This window comes from Cygnus olor, chromosome 1 (genome assembly GCF_009769625.2).
Source record: "Cygnus olor isolate bCygOlo1 chromosome 1, bCygOlo1.pri.v2, whole genome shotgun sequence".
In the NCBI taxonomy this organism is placed as follows: Eukaryota; Metazoa; Chordata; class Aves; order Anseriformes; family Anatidae; genus Cygnus; species Cygnus olor.
Genome location: NC_049169.1, coordinates 180885754 through 180901291, shown reverse-complemented (window position 1 = coordinate 180901291; position 15538 = coordinate 180885754). Strand labels below are relative to the sequence as shown.

Sequence of the window (15538 nt, the reverse complement as noted above, 5' to 3'; positions counted from 1 at the left end):
GACTTACTCGATGCTTGGGTCTGTTTATCTAACACCAGTTTTAGTTTAGTCTGTACTGTGTGTTGATTTCATAGTACATCATGTAGCAGTGAGACCTCTTGGCCACAGTCCCATGTAAAATGACTGAGTTTGAAGTATAAGAGAACCTGAAACAAATTTTCAGAGTATCGATTGAGCTGAACCACACATATCTACTTCCAGTGACATGTGTGATCATTAAGTAACTTAGATATAAATATATCACATTGGGTGTGTGCATGTGCGCCTGTAAAAACACACGTTTCATAGAGTTGAAACTCAAAACTTTTCCTCTGTGCTTGTCTCTCCCCTTAAGAAACTGAAAGAGCAAGCATGCAAGAAATTACTTTGATAGTAATATCACATGACAGTCAAGTACTACAGAGATGAGCATACCATAAGAATGAAATAAATTACGATCCCATTTTTCTAATGTCTTTAAAGAAATAAAAAGATATTTTGTTCTCAGTCACATATCTGAAACCAAACAATTACTTATAACCCATATACACAAAAGGGTATAATTTACCTCCACTATTCTTAAAAATAGTATAGGCTATATTTATACATGTTTTAATTACAGCTGCTTCGATATAGCTCACAGGTTATAAACCATACTTGAAAACAGGATTCTGAAAAATATGAGTTCAAATGGGTTTTGTCCAAGGAATTGTAATAAACTGGTTAAAAAATATTAAACTCCTCTGCTAGTTCCTCTAATCCTGTTGGTAATACTCACTATATCAAACTGGCCAGGCCGTGCCCGTTATTGACTGCCAGAAGTTCATGGCAATACTCTGGGGCAGAGCTCACTTCTTCCAGCCCCAAATACCCATATGCTTATTACTTCTTGAGCTAATGGAAACTCAGTGTGTGAAATCTGTGGCACGTGGCACACCATAGGGAGCTGTGATGAACACACATTTTAGGCAGTGCTGCATACTTATAAGGTGCCTAGTGCTAGCACTGTCATCACTACTCACACGTGCAAATTCTCAGTACAGATCAGGATCCAACAGCTATATGGCAAGACAGGATGCATTTTAGTGACCTACAGATGTGCTTTTTGGGATGGCTGCAAACACTTAGGTCTTTGGACAAGCTCCCCACCTGGCTCTGTATCAGCCCAAATGCTGCATACACTGTTTTGTGGTGTTTTTACATTAACTTGTAATGGGAAAAAAATATATATCCAGAACAAAATCCTCTGAGTACTTCTCACATCCCATGTGCTGTTTGAGGCAGACAGAGACCAAAGTCATTTATCTACACAGTTGTTCTGCCTTCTGACAAAAAAAAACCAAGCCAAAGGGTCTTTGATATCAAAGAATAACTAATTCCATGCATGCAATTCTTGGTCTTTTCAAGGGCTTTAATCAAACTCTCATGGTAAGTCATTAGAACATTTTGTTTACAAATCCAACCATGACACAAACGTTGCCTTCATCAGGGCAGGAGAGCAGCAGTCAGGCAAGCAGCAATATAAAGCAAACCTTTCTAAAGGCTTCTGCGCACTACTACGTCACAGGAGAAAGTGAGTGTTACCTATTTACTGCCAGAAGAGAAATTGGTCTTTCAGGAAGAAAACATGGTACTAAGTTTTGCTGGCAAAACCTTCCCTCACCTTAATGGCAAATGTGCTTATCTAGAAAGCGTATCATGACACCCTGCAATTAATTTTAGTGTTTTCTCCCTCATCTGGTTGTCTTTCCTTTTAGATAGTTTCTTGCCTTTTTTTTTTTCCTTCATTCCCCTCAAAATTGCCTTAAAACTGTTGAGTCATCAGGTTATCATAAGACTTTTTTTTTTTTTTTTCAAACAGGACAGATAATTTTCTCTAAGCAAAAATAAATAATTGGTTTTTACATAAGGACTTTGTAACCTCCCATTGAGTAGGGTCTCTGTTGTGAAGTCTTAAGGAGACTCCTGGGTCTATGGTCAGGTAAAATGTCATTGAGAATCCTCCACTAAAGCCATATGCATCAGACCACCAGTATAACAGGGTGGCAGCACGGAGGACCTCTGCACAGCAATGTAGGGTTTTTGCTAAGTCAGATGCTGGCACTGTTCATCCAGAAGCAGAGGAACTACCTGACACATACCTGATGCACAGACTTTGTTAAATACGGTAAAAGGTGTGAGCCATGGGTATTCCTTTGTAGAAGACAGATGTTTCCAGCCAGTAACATCCTTCCTAAAAGGTGAAAATTGATAAGTGATTAGAAAACAGCCACAAGAATAATCTAATTGATTGAAAATAAAAACCATTGGGTATAAGTAAATAGAAACCATCAGAAACTGAGATGAGTGGAAAACAAAGCTCCCATCACAAATAAAAAAGCTCAGAGAAGTGCAATTTTGCAATTTCTCCACTCCACTGACTTGAACAGAACCACCAGGTTTTAAGCCTGAAGGGGGCTGCTAGATGGCTGAGGTACTGCCAGAATATATTTCCATATCAGATTTGTGTTTCAGAAGATGTTAAATGCAGGGTAAAAAGAAAGCACACAAACACACTCTTCAATAGGATGTCCACTCTATCCTAAACATTAAAGCCAGCTCCAGAAACTGCCTCTTACCCTGTGAGAGGATGATCCTCTGGGACCAAAGGGAGATCACTTACAGAGCTCTAGAGAAGTTCACATTTCAGCTACCAGCATTGCTTCTGGCCTGGGGATAAATAGAGACCAGCAGTCCACAGAGCTTCCCAAAAGCCTCCAACTCTTTGGAGTCAGCTGTAAAAACTGTAAGTCAAAAAAAAAAAAAAAAAAAAAAGCGGGCAAAGAGCCTGTTGTTTTTTGTTTTGTTTTGTTTTACAGCTAGCACTTCTTCCAGTTATTACATGAGCACACTGAAGTCTGATCAGATCTTAGGAACCTGTTTCTGACGTCACCACATTAAATATATTGCTCCATTTCTTTCAATTAAAATCAAATCACTGCTGATTTATGTTACTATTAGATCAGAATTAGGCCATTGAACTGTTTAATATGACTGTGGAAGTCGTGTGCTCTGAGTGCAGTGCTGATGGGTCCTATGCACATACTTGAGTACAACAAAACAGAATACACCAGAGCCTGACTAACATGATCCTGGCATGAGACTAGGGTCTAAGCCTTGTTTTTCTCATCCATACATCATCACATTTTTCAAGTGCCACTGTCATTAAGTTAAGATACAAAGCAATCCACCATTTAAACCCATTATGTAAACATTTTTGGGTCAAAAAGATGACCTTCCATATAACTATATCTGAAAAGAACGTTTTCCCAATGTGGCAAAAAGAACTAAGCAGAGGAATACAGACACTATCAACATGCATCTCTACAAACTTCACCACTAATTCTGATTTCTAATGAATTTATGCTTCACAGTTGATTGAATCTTCAAACAAATCACAACAACGAACTCATCCTCACGTCACCTACGGCCCCACCAAAATAATATCAGCTTCCTCATCTCTTCTCACTGCAGGACTTCTTAGTCCTCTACTGCAACATTCTAATGCCCTTTCTATCCTCTCTTCTCCTACCTATAGCTTTCAACCACTTTGTCTAGCTTGCTGGTGGACCAAGAGACATCAAGATCTTTGTAGTGGCCAGAGCTACATGAACATAGTTTGACTGGCCAGGACATGTGTTAATTTCTCAACTAACTGGTCAAGAGTCACCTTTCCACAGCCCAGTCCACCATAGCATTGCAACGATCTTGTGACAAATTCTGTCTCTCATCTCTTTCGGAATGAGAAAACATGGCATAGTGGAGGCCAAATAAATGGGACACCATGTGCTTTCACTATACTTCTCACAAACTTTTTGAAGAATCTTTGTATGTTGGAGTCTTCCACTTCTCTTTTAAAGCTTGATGAAATCAGCTAATGAATTGAAGAGATCACAGCAAGGAAAAGGACTGACACACCCAAAATGCAACTGCATAACATCATCTCTTTACTCTAAGAACTAGTGTAACTATCACACAAACACACAAAAAGACACAGTTTTATAATAAAGATTATAGACTGCTTACAGCTTCAAACACTGTTAGATGTGTGATTTTCTTGGAAGCATTCAAAACAGTAAGTTAATGCATCATTCAAGCTGATAAGGAAAACCTGGGAGTTGCAGAGATAGTTAACATTGCCCCCCTCCACTACATTATTTTGGCCAGCTGAACGAGACTTTCTTTAGCTGCTTTTTATTTGTCATATCTAAAAATAAAAATGATCAGAGCCAGCAAATACCTAGGGTCTCCTTGAAGCCTCATGCGGGGTTTAGAGGAACAAAACTGTACATTCAGCACACAGACTCAAGATCTTCTGTTAAGAATAAAGTTCCAATACTTTCACAAGCCCTGATGTCAATAATTACCTTTCAGCTTCAGAAAGGCCATTCTGTGCTCAGGCTTTTGCTGCTGTCGTGAACAATTGCTTGTTCCCTGTTCAAGCCATGGGCATTACAACTGTTCCCAACCACACTGAATTCTAGTCAGTATTTTTGACATCTAATGTTTTTCTTCACTTAATTTATTTAGGCATTTGTAACAGATGAGGGAATGACAACAGCTGATAAAGACAACAGCAGAAAGGAACTCCAGCTGAACAAGTTAATTCATGATCACACTTAAAAATCAGGCTGTTCTGATTATCACCTTCCTCTCCTTCGATTTCAGCATGATTTTTAGTAACTAAGCTTCTCACAAACTCCTAGACTCAGCAAATAATATTTTAAAGTTAAACCACTTGAAAACGGAAGTAAATGCTTTTAAACATAGCCTATTGCCTCTCTCCTCGAGACAGCTGCTAATAAAATGTGGATGGTGTGGAAAAAGAGAGGAGAATGAAACAACAAATTATTTTTCTTGTGTAAATCAGTAAGGTTAGATAGAATGGTTAGGTATAATTGAAAAACAAGCACTCCAAAGATATATGGCATTTGTTCCTGCTCATGGTATTTCATGATAGTGAATATTTGGAAATAACCACCAATTCTTTTCAACCCAGCAGGCACAGAGGCTGTTAGTCAACATGCCAGGATGCTTTATTACCATGGGGAGTTTGGGCCAGTCCATCTGTACCACTACTTGAAGATGGAGAGTTGTCCTCTGGTAGTTAGTACATTTTCACCTCAGTCAAATTAAAGAGATCCAGTGCATTCATTCTCATTAAAAAAGAAATGTGGCGCTTCACAAGTTCTCCAGTTCAGGGCTGTAAAAGAACTTCAAACATCAGAATAATTTTCTAAAAGTAATGAGTTTCCTCATTCTAGGGGGTGCTACAGCCCTGGTAATAAAGCATCTTTGCTAAGAACTGCTGTCTGCAGACTGATTCATTCTGGTGGCACGAGGGAGAGATTCAGACTGGGAGCGCTCTGCAGGGAATCTGTGACAGTCTTTCATCAGCTGCATATTCTTGACTTATAGAAACAAAAACAAAGGCATATTGTGAAGATCATGGAGCCTTATTGCTGGGCTACAGTGTTGTAGCTGAAGATTTCAGACTCCCATACAACAGCATGCTTGAGAAAAGGGTGCCATATAAACTTAAAATCAAGTGTGAGATTTCTGTCTCCATCGCTGTCTGTACAAATCAAGGAAATCTCAATTATTCTCCCCCGAGGCATGTTGGGGATTGTGCTTTTCTCTTAACAGACCCACTCTACTCCTTTGAAGTGGCAAGCGGAGTCAGTGGCTTGCCTCTCTAGGGTAATATACATAATGAATGTGTGCACATACAACTGCCTCCTTTCTTGGCATATCTGCAAGCAGCTTGCGCCAGATTCTTCTCCAGACCGTACCATTGTAAATCTCGAGTGATTTAAACAAGAATCATTATCTTCTTTCAGCTGGGAAGAGTAAGTGGCCAACAGGCTCCTACAGCAGTCTGGCCTAAGCAAAGTGTCTAAGACTTTGTTCTGAAGACACCAAAGAGAAACATCTTCAGAAGGCAATCCAAGGACACCTAGCTCCTTGCCTTACTGCTAGGCTCTCCCAAGTAGTTTCAACCCATGGAGAGGCAGGAACCTGGGTTATGGCTCACCTTCCCTTTCCATCACACCCTCTGACACTGCTGGGCCTCCTGGGGGAACTTTTCCTGCTCCTTGGAGTGTGGGAACCACAGGCATTTCTGGCACTTGGATGCAGTGCTTTCAATATACTCTCCCCTCTGCCCACACCCACATTCAGCATAAAAGACAGTGTTTTCCATCAACACTTATCAAAGTGCCAGTGCTCTGAGAAGAAAAACTAGTGGGGGAGGTGGGACTCAGCTGAAGAAAATGAAACCACTGCCGTCAGCCCATTGAAAACTCTTCTAAAAGCTTTTTTTCTTCCATATTCCCTACCAGAGTGCCAAACAAACAGTAATTAAAATACATATTATGCTCAGAGCCACAGATTATTCTTCCCACTGGATTTCTTGAGTGGTTCTCCTGTCTTCTTGCATCAGTGTTTCAGGCTGTGAGCTCTCTGAGACATGACTTTCATTATCTCTGGGTCATTAGCAGCTCATAACTCAACGTCAGATAATACCGATAAGGAGAGACAAAGGGCAGACCCTTTTCAATTTGTGGAGCCAAATGTATTGCACTGCATTGTGTAAAGTCAAAATTGTATGCATTAGTTACCAGGCAGTGACAATGTTGGACAGTTGGCTGGTTGAGAGAAGTAGATGTCACGGCATGTTGCATTCAACAGCGGGATTCACACAGCAGCTTAAAGGCACTCATTGAAGGTGAGCCAGAGTCAACGATGTGTCTGCACTGGTCTTGGTCACCAGAACAGAATCCAAGACCCAGGTCTATTCCTTTAACTAGAGCAGAGTTGTAGCTTCAGAATAATCATCTAAAAATAACCCCCAAAATCTCCAAAACTTGTACTTCTCAGTGGCCAATAGGAGCCACAAGCCACGGCAATGTGTCTGGCTGGACTCCTGTCCCACTTTGGAGCTTGCACACCAAATACACAAGGTCTTAAGATACCTGGAGCTTGCAGTGTGCTTCATAGGGTCTGTGTCACCCAGAAAACCAGGCAGGCTTAGGCTGAATTTTTAATAATCTCAGCACTGTATATGGGAAATACCTGCTCTAATAAATAACTTCATCCAGAATAGGAGAACACAAGGATGTATGACTTTGTAACCTAGCAGACAAGCTCTCATGACTTTTTTTTTTTTTTTTTTGAATCCAGGGTCTGTTTAAATGGAAATTTATGAGCAGTCCTTGGAGTGCAGACCAGCCCCAGGTGCACCACACCAGCTGAATGCCCTCAGCCCTAGCAGTCTGACTAATCTTCCCCCTTGGTTTTCATTCCAGCCATATGAATCCTGTATAATTTGCAATACCATAGCACTGCTTCCATAGGAAGGATTGGAAGAGGCCTCCCACACAGCCCTGCTTTCAAGGGCATGATTCAAGGTACTCTCCAGTTCAGCAGCTAATGTGGTTTTGAATGCCCTGAGGCTGATGAGAGGGGTGTACCCAACTTTTCTGCCCCTTACTCATAGCACCTAACTCCCAGCCTAATATGTAAAGTCGCTCTTTTTTTTTTCTTTTTCCTTTTTTTTTTTAATGAGGCAAATACTATAGATGGTAAGCACCCTCCTGTCTCATGTTTTTTGTGCATGGTGCAAGCCTCCATGATCACATCCCTCAGGTGACCATAAGAAATACCACTCTGACGACCAGGAATGTGATGCAGGCCAAAGGGTATGTGGTTCTGTTGGCATCTAAAGGTTTTCCAGGACCAAAAGGGAGATGGACAGATGAGGAACTTGCTGAGAGAGTGAGTTTGGAGATCACCAATTTAGATTCATTCACCTAAAACCTACTAAAGTGCCAAGAACCTTATCATACATCTGGCACTGTGTGGTTTTCTTGCAGTTGCCAGAAGTGACGTCCTCTTCAAGGGCACTAATGCTTCCCAACAAACCTCACCCAGCCAGCTGACACAGGGCTCCAATGCTCGCCATTCACCACAACTTCACTTCTAACCCGTGGAAGCAACCAAAAGGCAGACATCAAGGTGAAAGATTCTCCAGGCTAGTTAGTTTCCTAGGAAGATCAGCTACTGCACTGCAAGCAGCATATGGTTTTTTTGGCTAAAAGGTGCTTATGAAATGAAATAACTTTTTCCACATGACTTTCAGAACCTTGTTTTGTCAGCAGAAAAAAAAGTTCAAGATAGTTTAGGGATTTTTTAAACATCATGGCGGTCATTTTTCTTTGCAATATTTTATTTCTTTTCTTTTCCTTCAAACAGCTATTGTGCTTTAAAACCTCCTCGGTTAAACGGAGTGAAAGGCGACTTTCAGTTTTGATCCTAGACAGACACTGCTGAGCCTTGTTTAATTGGTCTGGATTTTGTTGCTAAATATATTTTTTAAATGAATGCCACATCTTTGCAAGGGTGCTAGGGGAAGGAATGGAAATAGAGTATTATACAACCTGCTGAAATTCATTGTTGCTGTGGTGAAACATGCCACTTCCTTAAATTTCCTCTCTCCCACTACATACACATTTGAAAACATTAGGTAGCCAAATTGTTTTAAAAACTGGAGAAACTCCTGTTTCTGAAATTATCCTACATTTAAATCACTCTATAGAGAACATTATCTGGAAAATTTCTAAGTGAAAAATGGGAAAGTTCAGCAAAGGAAAAATGAAAAATAGATTTACCTCTTTTTAATTCAAAGAAGTTAAACTTTCATTTGTCAGAGCTGAACTTGTCCCAAAGTGAAGGATGAAGGATGAAAAAGAATGAAGGAAAAAAAGAAACAAATGAGAATGTAACATATTTATGTAACAGCAAGTTGACCTTCAAACTGGGGAATGGGGAATAGGAATACCATTTCCAACATGTAAAAATGTGTAGCCACCTCAACTTAGGTGTAACCCATGTGTTTGCAGGGTACAGGTAGGTGGCAATTCTACCAGTACTTGGTCAAATATTAACAATGCAAATTTGCCTCCCTGTTTTCGGAAGGAAAAGGAAAGTGTATTGTTTCTGTGATGGACTCCTGTGACAAGATGGAGATGCTGATCCCTCCAGAGGTCAACAAGCTACAGATACTACAAAGCACAGAGTGCCAGTGGGAAACCCTGAAACTCCAGAGGGAGTTTTATGGAGTCAGAGGAGGCTTTCTGTATGTAGGTTGTCATGAATAGGGGTGTGGGAGTCAGGCTTATATAATCAAGTTATCAGGAAGAGGATCTGAAACAATGGTGTCTTCACTATTGCTGCTGATGATGTCCAAAGATTCCATCATGGGACTCCTGATACTCACTTCACTTTGCAGGAGGAACTGTTTCACTGAGCTGTTGGAGCTGATCAAATAAATATCACAGGCAGAATTTGCACCTTGACAGCAGCAGTGTTACCTACAATGACGAGATCAGTGAAAGGGACTATTTTCCCCTGCTGGCAGCAGGCTGTTTCCCAGGCGATTCAGGACTATTCACAGCATTTACACCATGATAAAGTAGGATTGACTGTGGACAAGTCAATTCAGTATGTGATTTCAAAAAAAGACACCTTGGACTTTCTGGAAACAGACAATTTAAAAGACAATTTGAAACCGTAGGCCTTGTTTTCATGATAAGGGTCTGCTGCCATCTCCAGCTCAGTTGTCTCCATTGCTGAGTCTCATGGCTTCAATCCGGTGAAGCAGGTACCATGTTCTTGACATCCCAAATGGGATGTCCACCTGCACTGCTGCACAGAGAGGCCTGAAGGGTAGGTCCGAAGCTGAGGTAGCCAGCAGCCTTCATCACCCACCTGGAGCAACACCTAACCTGCCATTGCTAATCCATAGAAGACACTTAATCTCTGGCCAGAGTTAACAGTGCAACCGAAGGGCAAATCTACCTGTAGTGCAGGCAGTTCCCAGGTTTCCCACCAGCCATCTTCCTTGTAGTTACTGCTTCAGGTTGGAAAGGCCTGAAAGCAAATGGGATCCATCTTGGAAGAGTCATGATAGTGCAAGGACGGGAGGCATTTGCCCGCAGCCCAAGCACAGCCGGTGTTCCTGCAGTCCTGAGCCCCAAGGCAGATGCAGTACACAGGGAGTCATGACAGGAATAGGTCCCTTGCTAAGGAAATACAAAAGCTTAAATCCCTACCTTGCTAAATTGACCTCTGTGACTTAAATCATCAGTTAACTCATCATGTACCCACACTTTCCCCCCAAACATCCTTCCCTGTGACAGTAAGGAAGTTATGAAGGATGCATAAAGTAACACACATAGTAGTATTTATGAACAGTTCTGTCCCTGATATTTTAGAGGTGTGTGTGAAGGAAAGAGGTTTGATTATCTTCTTCCTTGTAAAAGTTTTATTCTAGGGTTACTCTACCAGGAGTGAAAACAGTAATGAGGCTTAACAGTCCTGCTCTAAAGGTTTTTTCCGCTGGATGGACAGACTGTGTTTTATGATTATGATCAATGTGGAGGAGAAGAAGTTTTTATTTCTTCTTTTCACTTGCACCATCCACACTGGTGCCCCTGGAAAATAGAAAGCAGTCATGAATGGGGGTTGTAAAGCTGTTACCATGGGATGGTGTCAAAGCAGCACTGGAGATGGAAAGTTAATTCTTATAACAATGTTTTAAGTGGGACAAAGCAGAGCATGGGATTACAGCATGGAAAGAGAAGGCACATTCAGGAAGGTCACTGTTTCATTCAACTAATTTGAGGTCAGGGCAAGGTAGGGCAGCTGGAAAAGAGAAATGGAAAATGTCCTTTAAATGGCTTTATTAATGATGACAGGATCTAGTGCTGAGAGCGGGAAGAGAAAAACATTATGCTTTTGACCAGCATTTAAAACCAGTCACGTCTCCAGACGAACACAGTAAATGAGTATTCCTTCAAGCAATGGATAGTGAGAAAGACTTTAAAGCAGATTTATAGGATGCTCATAGCTTCTTCTTTCATGTTTTTCCGTGTCCATGAGACAAATAGTAAGGGTCATGGCTGTTCATGCTAGTAAATATAATAATAAATTAAATATGCTAAGGACCAGTCTCTGGCCCTGAGGCCAGCAGACCAGGAGCAGCCCACATCTAACTACCTTTACTCTCTTTACAGCAGCCCCTAACTACCTTTACTCTCCCAATTGGGATAGCCACCACCAAACTGCTCACTTGGAGTTGCTCCTGACCCTGTGCTAACTCTGCATCTACCAGCCAGGAGCAGAGGGTGACAAGTGACCCCCAGAGAAACCCACCCTAAGGACTTCACCTTTAGCACTATGGGCAACTGCTTTCCAGAGCCCACGAATACTTCCTGTAGAGAAAGGAGCTGGCTTCTGTGTGGAAATTTCCTCCTTTCAGCAGCTATCACTAGGCAGGATTGTACCAGAACTCACTTTGAGGCAAGCTTACCCTAGAGACAAATTTCATTTTGCTCCATCAGCTTCCCCCTTGCTCATGGTGACGGTACCAGAGCTGGAAGTCTTCCAGATCCTTTTATACCAGTAGAAATTTCACAGCATGGATGAGGTTGGAAGAGACCTCTGGAGGCCATCTTTTCCAACCCCTTGCTCAAGAGCAGGGGGCCCAGGACCACGTCCAGGCAGCTTTTGAAGCTCTCCAAGGAAGAGAAGACTCCACCTCCTCTTTGCGCTACCTATGCTGGTGCTCAGCCACCCACAGAGTAAAGAAGTGCTTCCTTATGTTTTTCTGATGTTCATAAATAAGCTTCCAGCATAAGTTGCTACCCTAGTTCCCAGACTGCTGATGTTCACCAAATTTATGGTGAGCTCTATCCAGTCTTCTGGGAACACAGAGGTGGCTGGCCTTTGCCCTGATTCTGTCCAGGAGTGGCACATGGATGAAATGGGGCTGGGGAATAGCCAGTGGGTTTGCAGCTGTGGGAATTCACATGAGTTAAAACCAAATCTCCCTTAAAGGGAGACAAAAGTGTGCCAGCTGCTAGCATAAACTGGCAGTCCCGTCAGCAGTGCTTTCAGGAGAAAGATGCAGTCCATCAAGGTGGAGAGATCCTCCATCAAAGCAGGTTGATTCATGTGCTAAGGATTTAAGCAAGGAAAGCACCATGTTTAAGCAAGGAAAGCACCTACCAACCTAAGAGGGAGTTTTGGTCAATAGCAGCCTGAAAGATCTGGACCTTTTGTTTTAGCAGTTAACCAGCTCCCAGCCCTGACCTTCTGCAGGGCAGAGGAGATCTATGCAGATGGAAGCCTGCTCTTTCTTTCTTGTGGTAAAATTAAAAAGAAAAAGAAGCTCATACATCATAAAATGTGACAATTCCCAGAGTAGTTCTTTTGGGGCTCCTTCTACCAAAGAGTTGTAGCGCTGCCAGGCAAAAGGACAAATGGTCTTAATCACTCGAACCCTAGGCAAACACTATATCTTTTTTTGTGAATCGAGTTTAAACAGAAGTTATGCAGGAAGGACCAAGTCAGAAACCACTTTTTCCAGATGTCAGAAAGATTGAAACGCACATGAGGGAAAAAAGCAATGTTACGAACTTTTAGCTTGATATATCTGGTAGGTGAAAGAACTAATGCTGTAAAGAAAATGTTTGCATAGTGCCGCTGAGTCTGCTCTAGACTATAACACTGGTCAAACAGCACTTTCACCAAAGGTTTCTTAACCGTGCTGCTGTTTGAGGAGCAGAAAGTACAGGGAGGAGGAGAAAAAGAAAAATCTAAATGTGAACACAAAGTTCTATTTACTGAGATAAAGATTGAAGAAATAGATATGGATATAGAAAATGCTCTTGAAATATGTTCCTTGTTATAAATAAACCATGTTGCCAGCACTTAAATAAAAATATATATATATATATATAAAATCCCTGTTGAGAGTCACAGGGGAGCAATACCATCGCCGGAATATCTGCTGATGCAGCTGAACTACACTTAAGACATCTGCTGAGATGAAACTACTTTGTGGCTGGAGGTATTAGGAAAAAAAGAGTTACTTCAACAAAAAAATAGCCAGTGTGTGAAAACAAAACCACACCAAAATGTAACAGAACGTGCACTTCTACAGCCGTGGCACCACCGTACAGTAGTTATTCCATCAGTCTGTCTGCCCCAGAAGTGAAGCAGAAGATTGTAAAGCAGACTGATAAATGAAGAAACCTCCCCCATGGCACCACTTGCTGCAGAAATCTCAGGTCCTCAGCAAAGTCCCAAGAAAACTAAAAATCAAAAGTAAATGCAGTTTAGAGTAAATTTATTCAAAATGAGTGCCAAAATGTGGAACTCGGTTCCTGCAAGGTCTGCGTGCACCCACATCAATGGGAGGAGCATGGCTCCCAGCAAGGGCTGTAGGTCAGAGCCATGCTACCAGCTGCAGGCAGAGAGGCACCGCGCTCAGCCAGCCGACAGCCACGCGTTATCCATACCGACGTGTGCCACTTAACCCAGGGTGTGTTTTTTAAAACAACTCCATCGGCTTTGAGCAGCTCCTACTTTGCTTCTCTTTGACACTGGTTTTGTTGCAGCTGACTCTCTTGTGGCTGGAGCTGCTGGACCAGAGTAGGCAGAAGCAACTAGTTTTAACTAAACTGATTTCCAAGTCAGCTTACACAAAACCAGAGTTTTGAGTTTTCTGCCCATAAATCGTACCCTGCCTTTTGAGGGCTGCAGTCTTCCATTTCACTTTTGTAATGAGCACAATTCCCTTCACTTTTTTTCTGTAAGAAAAACAGGAATTTGGGTTATTTTTCACTTTAAATTTAGTATGAACTCTTTGCTCCTACTTTTTAAAGTAGCGCATAATTATTAGCCATAAGTCGGGGCTTTGGGCAGCAAGGGGCAGATCAGCAGATCTACGTACATTGGAGATATAATTCAAGAGTACTGAGGAATAGATACCCATGCACACACCTCCAAACTCTCATTTGAAATACCAGAGGGTTTCTGTAAGCCCCTTTTCTCCCACCATTCCCTTCTCCCTGGCTTTTTCTCTTCCCATCTAAACTTATCAAAAATGTCATACTCAGCTTTTGTTTCAGGTATCACTCAACATGCAACTTTAACCCCGCCTTGCTGTTTTCCCCTGAAACTTCTCCTACAAAACATCTTAAAAATATTTGCGAGACACCATACATTCCCTCATTTCTACCAGCTTAGTAATATATTTTGCCTGAGTTCTTGGGACCTCTGGGGTTGAAAACACAAATCAACTCCAAGATTAACCCCCAAGTCTCGCTAAATCTATGTGCTTGAAAGATTTGTTATAATATTGCATCAGAAACTGTACAGTTTTAATCAGAAACAATTTAGGATCCAAACTCTATTCACTGAGCCACGATCTTTCTTCATTTTAATCCTGTGTATCTTAGACCTACACAGTTTGCTGTTGTTGTTTTTCTTTTGGATAGTTTATATGGCAAGAACAAAAATTTAGCAGTCCTGACACGATTTGCTTAGTCTCTTTGACTTCAACAACCTGTTTTGACTGACATCCTTTCTTCGTGGCTGCGTGCACAAGGCTGCTGGAGTAACACCCCTCTCATCAGTGACTCCATCTCATGAGGGCTCAATTCCCACAGGCACCAGTGAAGCTTTCACTCTCATATTTCTTACTACCCATGAAAATGTTGGGCCACCTAATCCAAAGACAGTAATTGATGTTGTGCTTTGGTGGCCAAGCCCCCCTTGAGGAAGCTGGCCATGATCTGCACCTTTCCCTATTTCCATACTACCCTGGCCCCAAAGACAGCTGTCCCACAGCCTGGGTAGATTCAGCAGAGTACATTAGAATCATAGAACCATAGAATATCCAAGATGGAAGGGACCCACAAGGATCATTGAGTCCAACTCCTGGGTCCCCAAAGAGCCACCCCCCAAAATAAATAAATAAATAAGTATAATCAGAACATGTGTCTGAGAGTGTTGTCCAAATGCTTCTTGAACTCCAGCAGGCTCAGTGCCATTAGCTTGAACCCCTGACACGTGCATGCCTCATGTGCACCTTGGACAGCCCACACGCATCTTGCTGGGGCCGTGGGTCAATCCTGGTCTCCTTGATGCTGCTCTGCCAGGCATAAATGGCCAAACACTTGGTGGCACATACTACAGAAACCAGGTGTCTCACGTAGTAGGAGGCACAGATGCATTTCTGTCCCTGTGGCGCTGTGTGGACCAGCAGGAGAGGCTCTGTAGCCCATTTATGTCACTTGATGGTGAGGGTATGGCCTGAGAAGGTCAAAATCTTGGTTAAACTCTTTGGTAGAACAGGACTAGAGGTAGGTGCATGTCCTGGCTGTTGGACCCTTGGATAAAAGAAGCCCATTTCCTGTTTGCCAGCCTGTTTTTCATATCTAGCCCTTTTCCCACTTTTATTTGCTTGTTAGTGTCTGAAGGGAAAATCTCATTTCTTCTGTTATGAAATATTCCTCTTGCTCCAAAACGTATTCAAGTTTTTACTCCAATAAGGAAAACTGGACAAAAATGCCAGGTGAAACTAAAACAACTTTGTTGCCTGATTTTCTTCATCTGGTGAGACCTTGGCGGCCAAACAAAAAACAGTTTCTCATACAGTCCTTCCTAGGCG

The 15538-nt window shown here is 41.9% G+C and overlaps 1 long non-coding RNA gene across 3 annotated transcripts; it reads right to left on the bottom strand.

Moving 5' to 3' along the window:
• Positions 1-316: 316 nt before the first annotated feature.
• Positions 317-4496, bottom strand: LOC121063635. Of its 3 annotated transcripts, none has more exons than XR_005816100.1 (3): positions 4386-4496; positions 2598-2753; positions 317-2212 (listed from the first exon to the last, which is right to left on the bottom strand). It is a non-coding gene; the product is annotated as an uncharacterized LOC121063635 (long non-coding RNA). The 3 variants fall into 3 exon arrangements; XR_005816101.1 differs by having other exon boundaries at positions 2598-2688; XR_005816099.1 differs by lacking the exon at positions 4386-4496 and adding an exon at positions 3689-3705.
• Positions 4497-15538: the final 11042 nt, after the last annotated feature.